This window comes from Rana temporaria, chromosome 5, assembly GCF_905171775.1.
Source record: "Rana temporaria chromosome 5, aRanTem1.1, whole genome shotgun sequence".
Lineage (NCBI taxonomy): Eukaryota > Metazoa > Chordata > Amphibia > Anura > Ranidae > Rana > Rana temporaria.
Window position 1 is genome coordinate 131,247,093 of NC_053493.1, and position 15,680 is coordinate 131,262,772.

General features: G+C 41.9%; 1 protein-coding gene and 1 pseudogene across 1 annotated transcript in view; one reads left to right on the forward strand and one right to left on the reverse strand.

The window, feature by feature from the left end:
- The window catches only part of ULK4 (unc-51 like kinase 4), a 798,383-nt gene that overhangs the window by 302,011 nt on the left and 480,692 nt on the right, over nucleotides 1-15,680 (forward strand). The window lies entirely within an intron of this gene.
- LOC120940345 lies at nucleotides 8,610-10,367 on the reverse strand (annotated as a pseudogene).

Sequence of the window (15,680 nt, forward strand, 5' to 3'; positions counted from 1 at the left end):
GAGAAGTTGCAGTTAATATAGTGTACATCTACAATTTTTATTTTTTCATGCATTATGGTACCATGCATTTATTTTTTTTGTTTTTTAACTATTTTGCTTTAACACCAATTGACCACATATATTTGGCCCTATGTAAATAGTTTACTGTACTGGGACCACAAAAGCTCCTAATGCATACCTGCATATGACCGCTGTGACTGCTAATCACATGATCAGAATTCCCGCCTCAACCTCCAGGCATTTAGAGACACTTAAAGGGCTGGGAAGCGGCAGCAGGAATTGTTTAGAACATTAATTATTGTGTTGAGCGTTTCATCAGAACAAGAAAAAGCAGAACCACATAAAATAGCAAAAAATTACAAACAAGCTAGGGAAATGCACAAAGGAGTTGACCTCATGCTATAATCCAACGCAATGGAAGATGCTTCAGTAAATAGTAGCTGTATACTTTGGCGTGTAGTGTTCAGTGAAACCATTCAGATTTCTATATTTTCTTTGTGGGGAAAAACAAATAGGTATAGGTTATGGGAATATGGTCTGGGAATGGAGGAAAGGGGACTGGGGGTGAGGACTTCAGCCTTAGGAACCATGGGTCAATAGGAAAAAACGGGAGCGGGATAGGTTCTAGGCTCCTGAATACATTTAGCTGGGAGAGTAGATTGAGTGACCCTAGAATACCCAGCACCTCATACCTATTGATTATAAAATGGCAGTAACAGGAGATTGGGATTATAGCGTTGCTCAAATTAAAGAAATAGACATGCATTATAAAATGTAAGGTTTTATTACATGAACATAGAGGAAGGGATCAATAAAATGATTGACAGAGCATATTGGAAAATATTTTTACTGGTCGCTGATATCCATATAATAGGGGTGGTCAACAGAAGGTGTCATATCCCAACATGTTTTGCCAACATTGGCATCTTCAGGGGATTATTTATAGACAACCAATATCCATACAGCTCTAGTGACAATAAAAATAATCAATCATAAAAGGTTTCTCATCATACAGATTGGTATAGATTGTATCCAGATAATAGGAATGCATTCCCTGGCAGCATTCAATTAAGTCTGGAGTAACACAGACTGTTGGTATAATTTCTGTGACATGGGCATAAGGTTGAGAAAAATGGTGACCAGATTATCAGACAGAGAATCTTGTAAAGTGCTTTTATATCCCTGTAGCTTATGGCAAGAAGGATTTTAGTCATTAATTTCTATTAGTAAATTGTGCATATGATTTTTCTATTATAGTCCACTTAGTACTATGAGGTACTCCATCAAAAAAGTCCAAAAGCAGTATGTCTCCATGCTAAAGTAGCTCTGTTTTATGCAGGTTATAAATTGCACAGTTGTTTTGTCTACTTTCTAAAATGGTCACCTTCAGATTTCTGATATTAACTGTCTGGAGCTCTAATAACACAGGAGATTAAAATCTGAACTGCTTATGTCTGAAATCCCCTTCAAGGAGAGCCAGGTGCTGAATTGCTGTTATTTAACACTGAATTATACAGTAATATAACACATTTTTAGTTGATTAATGTAGGCTCTAAGCATGTTTTTATTTTATTTTTTCTCCAACAAATTACTGTTACGGTACTTCAGTACCTATTACTTATTTATCCTTCTAAAGTAAATTAGAGTATGCTATCAGACAAATTGCCTAGCATATAGAACAAAAGATTTTTAGATCGGAAATGAGACCTTGCTCCCTAAGGCCCTTTTCACATTGGAGCGGGAGCCGCGGTGGCGGTATAGCGCCGCTAAAAATTGCGGCGCTATACCGCCGGGTTTGCCGCAGGAATCGGCCGCTAGCGGTATTAACCCCCACTAGCTGCCAATAAAGGGTTATTACCGCCCGCAATGCGCCTCTGCAGAGGCGCATTGCAGGCGGTATTGCCGCCGTTTCCCATTGTTTTAAATGGGAAGGAGCGGTATACATGCCGCTCCTCTCACCGCTCCAAAGATGCTGCTGACAGGAGATTTTTCTCTCTCCCGCCAGCGCATCGCCTCAGTGTGAAAGCCCTCGGGCTTTCACATTGAGTAGGCAGTGAAGGAGTTTTTCAGGCGGTATAGCAGTGCTATTTTTAGCGCTGTACCGCCTGAAAAACTTCTCAGTGTGAAAGGGGTCTAAAGAAGAATTCAGGAAAACATCAGAAAACATCTACCCTGTTTCTCTTCTAAGCATTTTTAAAATTGGATGTTGGATGTAGATGTTTTATTTTTATTAAATTAATTGTTGGTAATTTTGTTTTGTAAACCAAATACACCTTTATTTCTCACAGTTATATTACCAACTTTATGTTGCATTATTAAAATGGGTACTTTTAGTGTTTACGATTAATTAGCTATATAGGGGCCAGAGCCAGAATATGATCATAGGCAAATAATTTACATCTACACACACAGGGACAACTAAACATTTTAATTTTGTGTGATTTAAAGTGTTTTGCAGAAATGAATTGCATGTGCATTGTCATTGTATTAATGACAAGGCAGTCATTTTTCCACCCTGTCAGATTCCAGATTTCTACTGCAGCCAAGAAAATGCAGAGAATGAAGAAATTAGGATTGATTTAGATGTTTTTTTTCTTATTTCAGGTACTTATATAGTGTTGTAAGTTTATGCAGCACGTTACACATATATATTGTACATTCACATTAGTCCCTGCCCTCAAGGAGCTTACAATTTAAGGTCACTAAGGCCCCTTTCACACGGGCAGAACGTTCAGATCCGCCTGTCAGTTTTTTAGGCAGACCTGAACGGGAGCTCCGTGCACCTCTATGGAGCCACGGATGTCAGCGGTGACATGCCCAATGACATCTGATCCGCCAAAATGTGATGGAGGAAAACCCTACTTTTCCATCCGTCTGATGGACCGGATGACGACGGACTCTATGGTCCGTCGTCATCCGATTTCCCCATAGGGTCGGTCCCTGCACAGTGTGCGGAGACAGGCCTGTCATCTGCCTGCTCAGCGGGGATCGACGGAGCGATCCCCACTGAGCAAAGCAGAGCCCACACACAGATCTGCCCCGTGTGAAAGGACCCTAAGACTGGCCATAGTCAGTGCGAATTTCCTGCAACTGGGGGTTGCACAGCTGACAAGGGAATCCCTCCTGCCAAGCAATTGTCTTCTTCCAGCGGAGGGGGGCAGGCTTGCAACAGGAAAAGACAGTGATTAGCACTAGCAATAATTGCAAGCGAATCCAGAAGGCTGGTTGTACCCAAGTTGATCGATCGATCAACTTGGTACATTTAGCCTGCCCATTAATGGTTTGAATCTTGGCCAGTTCCTTCTGAATTGGCCAAGATTTGAATGGTCTATGGCTGGCCTAACTCACATTTATACACACACACATACTAGCACCAATTTAGATAGGAGCCAATTAACTTACCAGCATGTCTTTGGATGGCGCTATTAGAGATGTTAAGGAGCAGTTGGTAAAACATAAATGAACAAAGAAAGGATACAACCTTGCCCGGTACCCACTTTTTCAAAAAGGTTTTGGAAAGATTCAAAAACAATTTAGTTTAAAGAGATGGATTATTATTAAACAGTTGCTGATATGAATGTTCTTGAGAACCCAAAGAACAAAAAAGCCCTCTTTAAACTCCCAGTGTAGAGTTAAGTGCTGTATTTAGACCCATGATAAATTACGCATGAGGTATTATGTTGACCTGTTTTGAATTATCTATTGATTAATTCTCTGGAATAAATCCAGAAGGTAACAGATGTGCAATGAAATGAGCCGGACAATTTGCAAACAGTGTTTAGGCTAAGCTTAGCCTATAATGGGTCATAAATTTTGAGGTGACATTGGCTTCTTCCTTATCAGGCTTAGGGAGTGTTGATATGAGCTTTTTGAAATTCTAGGGCATATTCTCATTTTAAAGTAATTTGTCATTGGAGTTTGTAAAATAAAGAGAGATAAAGGAAGTTTTAAAAACCTTTTAAAATATGTAGCTGAAAACCTTTGGGATGCAGGTGCTTATAAATGTTGGTGATTTTAATGCAGATGCTCCTTACTCTTTAGACTTAGCAGGACTAATTACTTCTAATTGTACAGAAAACCAATGACATTTTTTTTAAAATACATGTATCTGTTTAGCTAGAAGCAGACAAACATTTCAAGCCTAATGCCGTGTACACACCATCACTTTATGTGATGAAAAAAAACGACGTTTTTAAAAACGTCACTTTAAATGACAGTGTGTGGGGGAAAACGTCGTTTTATGTCTTCTGAAAAACGACAAAAAAAATTGAAGCATGCTTAAATTTGATGTGTCGTTTTTCAAAACGTTGTTTTTTACTTCACAGAAATTGACCGTGTGTAGCAAAAAACGTTGTTTAAAACAACGTTTTTACACCCGCGCATGCCCAGAAGCTAGTTATGAAGCGAGCTTCAATGGAAAAACGTGGTGAACGTAACCTCGCTTTGCTAGAACATTGTGAGAAAAACGATGGTGTGTAGGCAACTTCGTCATTGAAAATTGAAGTTTCAAAAACGACGTTTTTTACTTCACAGAAAATTACGTTTTTTTTCATCACATAAAGTGATGGTGTGTATGCGGCATAAGTTCACCTTCAGCAACATTTTCTAAAACTCCTTTTGTGCAATTCCATATCTTTTGATTAGTACATACCATCACACCTTCAGTTTACACAAGCAGATGTTGAAGAGGCTCCAGAAAAACCCAGCCATTTGCCCACTCCAGGCCATTCAAGCTGTTACCTGTTCACAGTGCAATCTCTCCTTCTCCAGCTGAACTCAGTAGTGGCTACTCACTATTAGTAGTGGAGGCACACAATTGTAATATCCGGCTTATCCTGCTAATGCGGGGCCTGCAGATTTTGTAGAGAGGGCTCCCCCCTCATCTGCATGTGGAATGGGAGAGGAGCTTTAGCATTTAAAACGGGAAGGACACTGGTATGTACTATTCAGAAGATATAGAACTGCATAGCGGGAGTTTTGAAAAATCATGCTAAAGGTGGAGTTACATTTTAAGTCACAAACTGAAGATTGAAGACTGTTACCAGATACAAGGCCAATAGGTCCATTTGTAATCATCTCCTACAAGCAGATCCAAGATCCAAATATACTGTTGTAAGTGGTAAGTTCACAAAAACAGGGTTGTTAATAGATGTTTTGGGCCTCAGCGTGGTACACATGTAGCCCAAGTTCTCCTCTACAAGTGTGCAAAGTTTGTTGTCTGGGGGACCTACGGCTGGGGAGCAGTGTTTTTCAAAGCCGGCCACCCCTTGCATAGACTCCCATGTTAAACTGTCATTTCTCCGGTGACTTTGGGGACCCGGTAGCGGCCGGTCATAGGTTCCCTGGACCCAAAACTTGGCACACATGTAGCCCCATTCCTCCTCTACAAGTGTGCAAAGTTTGTTGTCTGGGGGACCTACAGCTAGGGAGCACCAAAGCCGGGCACCCCTTCCATAGACTCCCATGTTAAACGTCAGTCTAGTCATGGGCACAGTGAGGCATGGGCACAGCGAGGCATGGGCACAGTGAGGCAAAGTGAGGCATGCAGATGGACACCCTATACTCAAGTCAATAAGTTTTCCAAGTTTTTTTGAGGTAAAATTGGCTGCCTCGGCTTATATTCGGGTCGGCTTAAACTCGAGTATATATATGGTATATAAGAGATGTTTTTTTTTTGTATAACTGATCACATAACCTCTGTTCTCAGCTGCATAAGATGCTTAGAGCGGTGGGGGTGGAGACTGCATGGGGGGGGGGCTGTTAACATAAGGCAGAGAAAGAGCATGGCTCTTCCCGGTGAAGAAACTTTGCAGGGGGCAGGTAAGCACAATTTATGGCCTATAGAGGACAGGAGGTTGTGCTCCCAGCACAGCCAAAAATGTACCACTCTGGGAAGGATGTGCTTCTATAAATGACATGGAAAGTTAGAAATAGGAAAGCAGGGGAATTAGCAGGATCACCAGGTATTTTAAACTAGAAGATACAAAGATACTTTTTTAACACAGGTAAATGGTATAACAGACACACGTTAGAAACACAATATACAAGATTAAGTTGTTGCATCTGAGGAAAATGCAACTTCTAATGCTGCCTCTCCTGTCTAGTGTATCTTATGACCCTTTAAAATAGGCAGAGTTGGTTAATGTTTTGAACAGAGAAATGGTACTATTCAACTGGGTCCAGTAGGTATCGGAGTTGTACACATATCAAAGAATCTAGACAAATTGCTAAAAAAAACAGTAGATATGTAGCATGTGAATAACTCATCAAACCTACAATGAGTTTTGGAAATTACCTTCTTCACCATAGGTTGTGCATTCGAAAGATCATCCTTTTGGGACATTATTTAAGTACAGTCTTGTGAAGGAATAAGTGGAATCCAACATAGCACAATACCCCATGAGAAGATAGGAATTCATTCTCAAATGTTTCAATCAATACAGCAAAATGTTAATAGGTATCTTGCCTTTCTGGCCAGAAGCCATTATTTGTACTAAACACTAGAAGTCAGGTTTTATTGAGTAATGAGCAGTCATTAGTATTTCCTAGGAGTGTTTGACATATATGCTTGCATTCTTATGAGAAATAACAAGAAAACTTTTTACAAGGATTTATAAAACAAATTGATTTCCCAGGTTAAAAAGTTATTGCTTTAAAGTTTTATACTTTCAAAAAAAGGTAAAAAACAAATGTAGACATAAGTGTGCAAAGAGAACCTTGTTAACATAGTGCCCTAGAGAAAGCAAGAAAACACTGTCATCTAGTGGCAAAATTACCATATCAGACTGAAAACCTGAACACTTTGGAAGTTTCCTCTTTCCCAGTGGGTCTAATTTGTGATTGAAAACATAGTCTGAACACAGCAATTAATTGTATGCTAGTTGCCTCTAGAACAAATTATAAAGTGAAACGGGTCCATTCCTTTGTTTACAGCACCATTTTTTTTGTTTACAAACTATTTTTATTGGGTGCAAAAAGGTGGTACATAAGAGCCGGTTCACACTGGGGCGACTCCTGACGAGTCGTGTCCCATTCTATGCAATAGAACCGTTCTAATAGGAGCGACGCAAGTCGCTCTGACTTAGAAAAAGGTTCTTTTACGACTTCGGGGGCGGCTCGGGGCGATTTGCATTGACTTCTATACAGATGGGGCCCACACGCGATCGGTTTGCCCGATAAACGGTCCATCGGTCCGTTTTTATCATACAAACCGATCGTGTGTATAGGGCTTAAGAATTTATGAAACTCTGTATTAGGAATTTGGTGTCTGGATTTTAATGAAGAGAATGAGGTGAAGTTGTTTTCTATAATATAAGCGAGGGAAGTCAGGTTATTGTTAGTCCACCATGTGAAGTCCCCAGCATCACTCATATTTTGGTAGAAATTTGGATCGCCTATGAAAGAGGCACGTGGAGGAGATTTAGATATAAGGTTGAATTTTTTATTGTATAATTTCCATAGTTGGTATGATTGTGAAACTATTTGGTTAAGAGTGTCAATGGTGTGGCTCGAAATTTTGTTTCCCCATAATATGCCTGAGATGGGATGGGATTAAGAATATGCCATTGTGCCATTTGAGACCATCTGGCAGATAAGTAGTACAGCCAAAAGTCTGGGAGGCCCAATCCTCTGCATCTTTGTGAATTATATAATACCAATCTTGATAAACGTGGGTCAGAATCTAACCATATGAATTTATTAATCTCTGTTTGGAATTTAGTGATCATTATTTTATTTAGTCAACTTGGGAGTGCCCTAAATAGGTATAATATCTTTGGTAGAATAGTCATTTTAATTGCTGTGATTCCACCTAAAAATTATATTTTGAAGGATTTCCACTTTTTTGATCTTAATTTCTATATTAGGGGGAACGTAGTGTGAGGGGTTAGCTCGGTAGTGGGGTGTGTGACCTTGGATGGGTTCACCACACACTGAATTTATACAGACTGGCAGTCGAAGAGGGTTGAAAACAAAGTTCTTGGTTTATTTTTCCATCTTGCTGGAAAACAATTGCAAGCACCCAAACAGCATAAACAAAATCAAACATAAAATAAACCCTAGCCACTCTGGGCGTCTACCTTCCACACAGGAACCTATCTATGGCATCTGACTCAGCCTAGCGCTGGAAAGACAGTGCTGGTCATACAGTACAAACAATAGTCTTTTGATTTTTATCACACAGAAAAATCAGTGGTCTCCTCACCTCCTCAGGAGACTTTCAGTACGCTGCTCTCCTACCCACAAAGCCTTAGGAATGATGCAGCAAATTAGTGGTAATCCTTTGGACTACTTATAGAGGCCTTAATTGCCTCATTCTGAACAGATGAATTTATCCAACAGCCCTTAGACCTTGTCTGGCTATTTCTCGCAGCCGACGCCTAATAATGATTAGTGTATTGTCTAAGCAAGGCAGAAATGTATCTCCCGTTTGTGAAAACACCCACAGATTAACCTGACTTCCTGTCACATACCCCCCCTCTTGTTTCAACCCTAGGGTTGGGACACAGGTTGCCAGGCAGACATGCACTCGGGACAACCCATCTGCATTCCCCATTTTAGCACCGGGGCGATGCGTTACTAGTTCAAGCTCTAGTTCTATCATGCTCTGTTTACTGTCCAGATCGGACTTGCTCTGTATGCTGCTCATCAAACGTTTCATCCTTTTTTTTCAGTTCCTCATTTTCCTTGTTTACTTCATCTTTTTCCTTCTGTTGCTTATTAAGGGTTCTCTGCTTTGTTCGCAACTCTTGGTTTAGGTTTTCAAGGTCTTCTGTGAGGTTATTCTCCCTAGCCTTGCTAGTTTTTAGGGCCTCTTTAAGCTTTAGTTGTAGCTCATTTAAATCTTCAATCCGTGCCTTTAAATCTTTGGTCTGTGCCCTCCACTTCAATGGGGCATGATCCGTCACCAGTTCAAACTGTCTACCCACAATGTAGTACCGGAGAGAATCCAAAGCCCATTTCACCCAGGGGATTTGTATTTGTGCCATTATCTCTTGTTTTATTAAATTGATCACAAACAGCAAATTATCATATTCCGTATTCAGGCCCCACAGCTTCACTTTATTGGCTTCATACTGGGCTTTCTTTTTTTGACGGCAAGCTCTGGAAGCCAGCTTGTTTTTCTCCTTACGAGCTCGCGGCCTGGCAGTGATAGGAAGCTCCGATACGGGTGTTAGGTCACTGATTACTTAATTCAGTTTATGCAGTTCACCACCAATCTGCAGAAGTTTTCTTGGATTTGGAGTCAGGTCTTCCACATCTGTCCTGCGAGATTTCTTCACAGTGTACTTGTCGTGATGCAGACCATTCTTCTGGTACATATTACTAGGAAGTGTGTCTCTGTCCCATTCAGACGGTCTCAGCATCCCTTCATGTTGAGAAGGCATTAATTGCTTGCTATATTCCCAGAAATACCTTCGCTTTCGTCTTTTCCTCGATGACAAGGCAGTTAATCCTTTCAAATCTTCAACAGATCATTCAATCATTTTCATAACCTGGCTCTGAGAAGGTATCACTGATATCATGTTTATCATCTTCATTGTCTTCTTCTTCCACTGAGTCACTGGCTCCTCCTTTCACAGGTGTATCATCATCACCACTGCCTTTTTTCTGGTTGGCTCATAATCCGAATCACTGGCAATGTGATTTTGAGCATCTTCATTTTCAGAGTCACTAGCATTACGATTATTGCTACCATTTTTTACTTCGCTGGATTTTTCGTTCCCTAGGTTCATCATCTTCTGAATCATTTGCTTCATTCTCAGATCCGCTGCCTCCTCCTTTCATGTCATCATCGCTGTTGTCATTCTCATATCGATGCACTGGACTTTCAACATATGATCCATGTTGTCTGTTATTTCCCTCATCATCAGAGTCACGCTCATCTTGAACTGGGATTGCACCACCGTCATCTGAGTGTTCGGGGCTGTAATAGTCCGCTTCCATGGCTGGGCTTCTCACACTTCCAATTGTGGCCACATTCTGCGGAGGACAGAAAAGCTTTTGAGTCTCTATGAAAGGCAAAATGGCACAGCTTCTTCGGCCTATGGAGGGCTCTTCAATTGTCCTTTCCTGCTTTTTGGCTACAGCACCACAAAAACAAATATTTTCCTTGGCTGCATCTCGAACTACAAATGGCTTAACTTTGAATGCCTTGCTAAGAGCAGCTGCTTGATATACAGCCCCCATAGCTGCTGCTTCGTCTGCATTTATGTTCTTTCCCAACTCCTCCTTGCCCACTGCTTTAAGAAGCCATTCTTGAACTTTAGGTACACGAGTGGCTCCACACACTATGATCACCTGATCAATTTCATCCATGTTAATTTCAGCACCACTCAAAGCCTTTTGCACCGGTATGGGGACTCTTTCAAATAGGTCTTCACAAAGCTTCTCACTGTTTAGCTGAGCAAGAGTGGGGGTTTTACTGATAACTTTTTCATCCTGATAGGGACTTGAAAAGTCATCAAGACGATGATAATCCACCTATTTTGTTCCCCATATTTCAAAACTAGTTAGCTTTGTGTCCTTGGTCAGATCCTCACAATATGTGTCCCACTGCTCCCAGTGAGATGTTAAGGGTGGACTGTTTCCAAGGATACCAGTAAACAAATCAAATATTTCAAATTCTTTGCACTCCTCCAACAACAGACAATTCTATGCTGGGCTTTGTTACTGTGTCACGATGGCCTCCATTTGCTGCTGGTGTCTCTGGGCCAGATTCACAGTCCGGCGGCGCAGCGTAACGTAACCCGTTTACGTTACACCGCCGCAAATTTTCCAATTTAGTGCCCGATCCACAAAGCACTTACCTGGAAATTTGCGGCGGTGTATCGTAAACAGGTCCGGCGCAAGGCGGCCCAATTCAAATTGGGCGGGTACCATTTAAATTAGGCGCACTCCCGCGGCGGACGTACTGCGCATGCTCCCGTCGCAAATTTCCCGACGTGCTTTGCGCAAAATTACGACGCGCCGGCGTTATGTGAATCGCGACGTGAAAAAAAGACTTGCGCCGGGAAAAAGAAAACATTTTAAAAAAATTCAAAAGCGACGCGGGAAAGACGGGCATACTTTAACATGGTGGAGTACTTTTACACAATGTTAAAGGTGCCCTATCTTTGCGACGGAAATCTAACACTCGCGACGACGTAACGACGGGAAAAATCTTTGTGGATCGCCGTAACTTCTAATTTGCATACCCGACGCTGTATTACGACGCAAACTCCCCCCAGCGGCGGCTGCGGTATTGCATCCTAAGATCCGACCGTGTAAAACAATTACACCTGTTGGATTTTCTGGCTATCTATGCGTAACTGATTCAATGAATCGGTCGCATAGCTAGAACAACAGATACGACGGCGTATCAGGAGATACGCAGTCGTATCTGCTCTGTGAATCTGGCCCTCTGTTCCAAGCCTGCCATGCTCTCTCGGTGGACCTGTTGTTGAGCTGCCATGCTCTCTTGGTGAGCCTGTTGTTGAGCTGCAAGGTTCTGTTGTTGAGCTGCAATGCTCCGCTGTTGAGCTGCAATGCTCCGCTGCCAATCTGCATTCGTCTGCTCTTGATTTGCATTTGATAAAACCAGCTGTTTCAGTATCTCCTCCATTTTGGGTTTACTTTGACTGCCCGCATTCTCCACCATATGTGAGGGGTTAGCTCGGTAGCGGGGTGTTTGACCCCTTGGATGGGTTCACCACACACTGAATTTATACAGACTGGCAGTCGAAGACGGTTGAAAACAAAGTTCTTGGTTTATTATTCCATCTTGCTGGAAAACAATTACAAGCACCCAAACAGCATAAACAAAATCAAACATAAAATAAACCCTAGCCACTCTGGGCGTCTACCTTCCACACAGGAACCTATCTATGGCATCTGACTCAGCCTAGCGCTGGGCAGACAGTGCTGGTCATACAGCACAAACAATAGTCTTTTGATTTTTATCACACAGAAAAATCAATGGTCTCCTCACCTCCTCAGGAGACTTTCAGTACGCTGCTCTCCTACTCACAAAGCCTTAGGAATGATGCCGCAAATTAGTGGTAATCCTTTGGACTACTTATAGAGGCCTTAATTGCCTCATTCTGAACAGCTGAAGTTTTCCAACGGCCCTTAGACCTCGTCTGACTATTTCTCGCAGCCGACGCCTAATAATGATTAGTGTATTGTCTAAGCAAGGCAGAAATGTATGTCCCGTTTGTGACAACACCCACAGATTTACCTGACTTCATGTCACAGTAGTTTTTTTGATGATAGGTCTTTGATATTAGGGGTGAGGAAGATACCCAAGTATGGGAGCGATTCTAATGACCAGGAGAAATTGAAAGAGGAGCGTATGGTATCTAAATGGAAAGGTGGAATATTTATTGGCATACCAATAGATTTAGAAACATTTACCGTCAATCATGAAAAATGTATTAAGGGTATGTATAAGGTTCGGTAAAGCTATGTTTGGTTGTGTGAGGAATAGGATCATGTCATCTGCATACATGCTTAATTTATATGTGTTGTTATTTGTTGAATAGCCTTTGATATCTGGGTATATTAGGATTGCTGTTGCTAAGGGTTCAATCACTAGAGCAAAAAGTAATGGAGAAAGGGGGCATCCCTGTCTTGTGCCCCTGCCCACTCTGAAAATACAGCACTGTTTTTCTTAAACCTAATTGGATAAAGTCAACATGAAACATGTAACTGACTCCTTACCTAACATTTAAAAGCTATGGGCCAGATCCTCAAACGAATTACGCCGGCATATCTATGGATATGCCGCGTAATTTCAAAGTTCCCGCGTTGTATCTCTGTTTTGTATTCACAAAACAAGATACAACGGAATCTGGGCTCGATCCGACAGGCATACATCTTAGTACACCGTCGGATCGTAGGTGCATATTTACGCTGGCCGCTAGGTGGCGTTTCCGTTGAATTCCGCGTCGAATATGCAAATTAGCTAGATACGGCGATCCACGAACATACGTCCGGCCGGCACATCTTTTTACGTCGTTTGCGTTTGGCCTTTTCCGGCGTATAGTTACCCCTGCTATATGAGGCGTATCCTATGTTAAGTATGGCAGTCGTTCCCGCATCGAATTTTGAAAATGTTACGTCGTTAGCGTAAGTCGTTCGTGAATAGGGATTTGCGTAGAATGATGTGACCGTCGTAAGCATTGGCTTGTTCCGGTTTAATTTCGAGCATGCGCACTGGGATACCCCCACGGATGGCGCATGCGCCGTTCCAAAAAAACGTCATTTACGTCGGGTCACGACGTATTAACATAAAACACGCCCCCATCACATAGATTTGAATTGCGCGCCCTTACGCCGGGAGAATTATGCTGCGCTGCCGTAACTTTAGAGGCAAATGCTTTGTGAATACAGCATTTGCCTCTCAAAGTTGCGGCGGCGTAGCGTTACTAGGATACGCTACGCCTGCATAAAAATACGATCCGCTACGTGGATATGGCCCTATATGTTCACACCTGTGGGCTGTGGGAATGCACATGTTAGCATGCGTGTTACCTGCTGAAGTGCTGCGGTGCCATTCAATTCTTTTTTTTTTTTTTTTAATTTTTTATTTATCAACAAAAAGCCAGTCCTCACGGACTTTCAACATACATTACAGCAGTGTAGATATAGTAAACATCCCGTATCGGGCAAATATCAGTGAATGGTACATGCATACCGATATACGTTGTAGTCTACCACATTCGGGTTTCCGATTACACCATAACATTACTTCCGTGTGACATAGTAAGCTACCCTGTCCGTTCCGACCGGCTCCTCGATCCATTTTCCTTTTTCCAAATAACAAAAGAGTAGCAGGGTGAGAGACAGCGAGAGAGTAAAGAAGAGTTAGATAATAGGGGGGGGAGAGGGGGAGGGAGGGGGGGGGCTGCACAGCCATGGTAAGCGCATCTAAAGCGCCCCTAAGGGCGTGTACCAAGTTTCCACAGCCGTGGATTAGCTGGTTTGTCGAATTATCTCGGGCCATTCAATTCTAATGGCACCCCAACAAATGCGTTTTTGCACTCCACAACGCACAATAATGCACAACATACAAAAGAAAAGTAAAAAAAAAGCTTTTTTGGGTTTTAACATAGGACACAATAACATTGTTTTGATAGTTAGAGTTGCTGAATAAATAACACACTTTTTACAACTTCAAATATCTATATGTCTAGCCTGAACCACTTGTCCTGAAAGTTCTTCCCTGAGGCGGTCAATCTATATGCTTTAGTATTTTTTTTAAATAACATTTGCTATTTTGTTCATATATTGGAAACTGCTTTGAAGAAGTCAAAAACGTCTGCACCACTCAAACTAATGGTTTTACTAGACAAGAAATAAGAAACAATTAAAAAAATGATAGATGGAAATAAAAATCTGACAGAGGTTCTACCTTTCCCCTACTTTACTTACTTACTATACATTTTTGTAAATATTTTATTATATCTTTTCATGTGACAACACTGAAGAAATTGCACTTTGCTACAATGTAAAGTAGTGAGTGTACAGCTTGTATAACAGTGTAAATTTGCTGTCCCCTCCAAAATAACTCAACACACAGCCATTAATGTCTGAACCGATGGCAACAAAAGTGAGTACACCCCTAAGTGAAAATGTCCGAATTGGGTCCAAAGTGTCAATATTTTGTGTGGCCACCATTATTTTCCAACAATGCCCCAAGCCTCTTGAGCATGGAGTTCACCAGAGCTTCACAGGTTGCCACTGCTCAATAGGGTTTAGGTCTGGAGACATGCTTGGCCAGTCCATCACCTTTGGAGGTGTGTTTGGGGTCTTTATCATGTTGGAATACTGCCATGAGGCCCAGTTTTCGAGGGACAGGGATGATGCTCTACTTCAGTATGTCACAGTACATATTGGCATTCACGGTTCCCTCAATGAACTGTAGTTCCCCAGTGCCGGCAGCACTCATGCAGCGCCAGACTATGATACTCCCACCCCAATTCTTGACTGTAGGCAAGACACGCTTGTCTTTGTACTCCTCACCTGATTACGTGACACACACTTGACATGATCTGAACCAAATACGTTTATCTTGGTCTCATCAGACCACATAACATGAACCAGCAATCCATGTCCTTAGTCTGCTTGTCTTCAGCACCTAAACTGTTTGCAGGCTTTCTTGTCCATCATGTTTAGAAGAGGCTTCCTTCTGGGATGACAGCCTTGCAGACCAGTTTGATGCAGTGTGCGGCATACAGGCTGACCCCTTACCCCTTCAACCTCTGAGGCAATGCTGGCAGCACTTGTATGTCTATTTCCCAAAGCCAACCTCTGGATATGACTCTGAGCATGTGCACTCAACTTCTTTGGTCGACCATGGTGAGGCCTGTTCTGAGTGGAACCTGTCCTGTTAAACCGCTGTATGGTTTTGGCCAATGTGCTGCAGCTCATTTGTAGGTTCTTGGCAATCTTTTTATAGCCTAGGCCATCTTTATGTAGAGCAACAATAATTTTTTTTTTTAAATCCTCAATGCCATGAGGTGCCATGTTGAACTTACAGTGACCAGTATGAGAGGGTGAACACACCTGCTCCCCATTCAGACCGGAGACTTTGTAACACTAACGAGTCACATGACACTGAGGAGGAAAAATGGCTAATTGTGCCAAACTTGGACATTTTCACTTTCAATTTTAATTTGGACATTTTCACTTTCAATTTT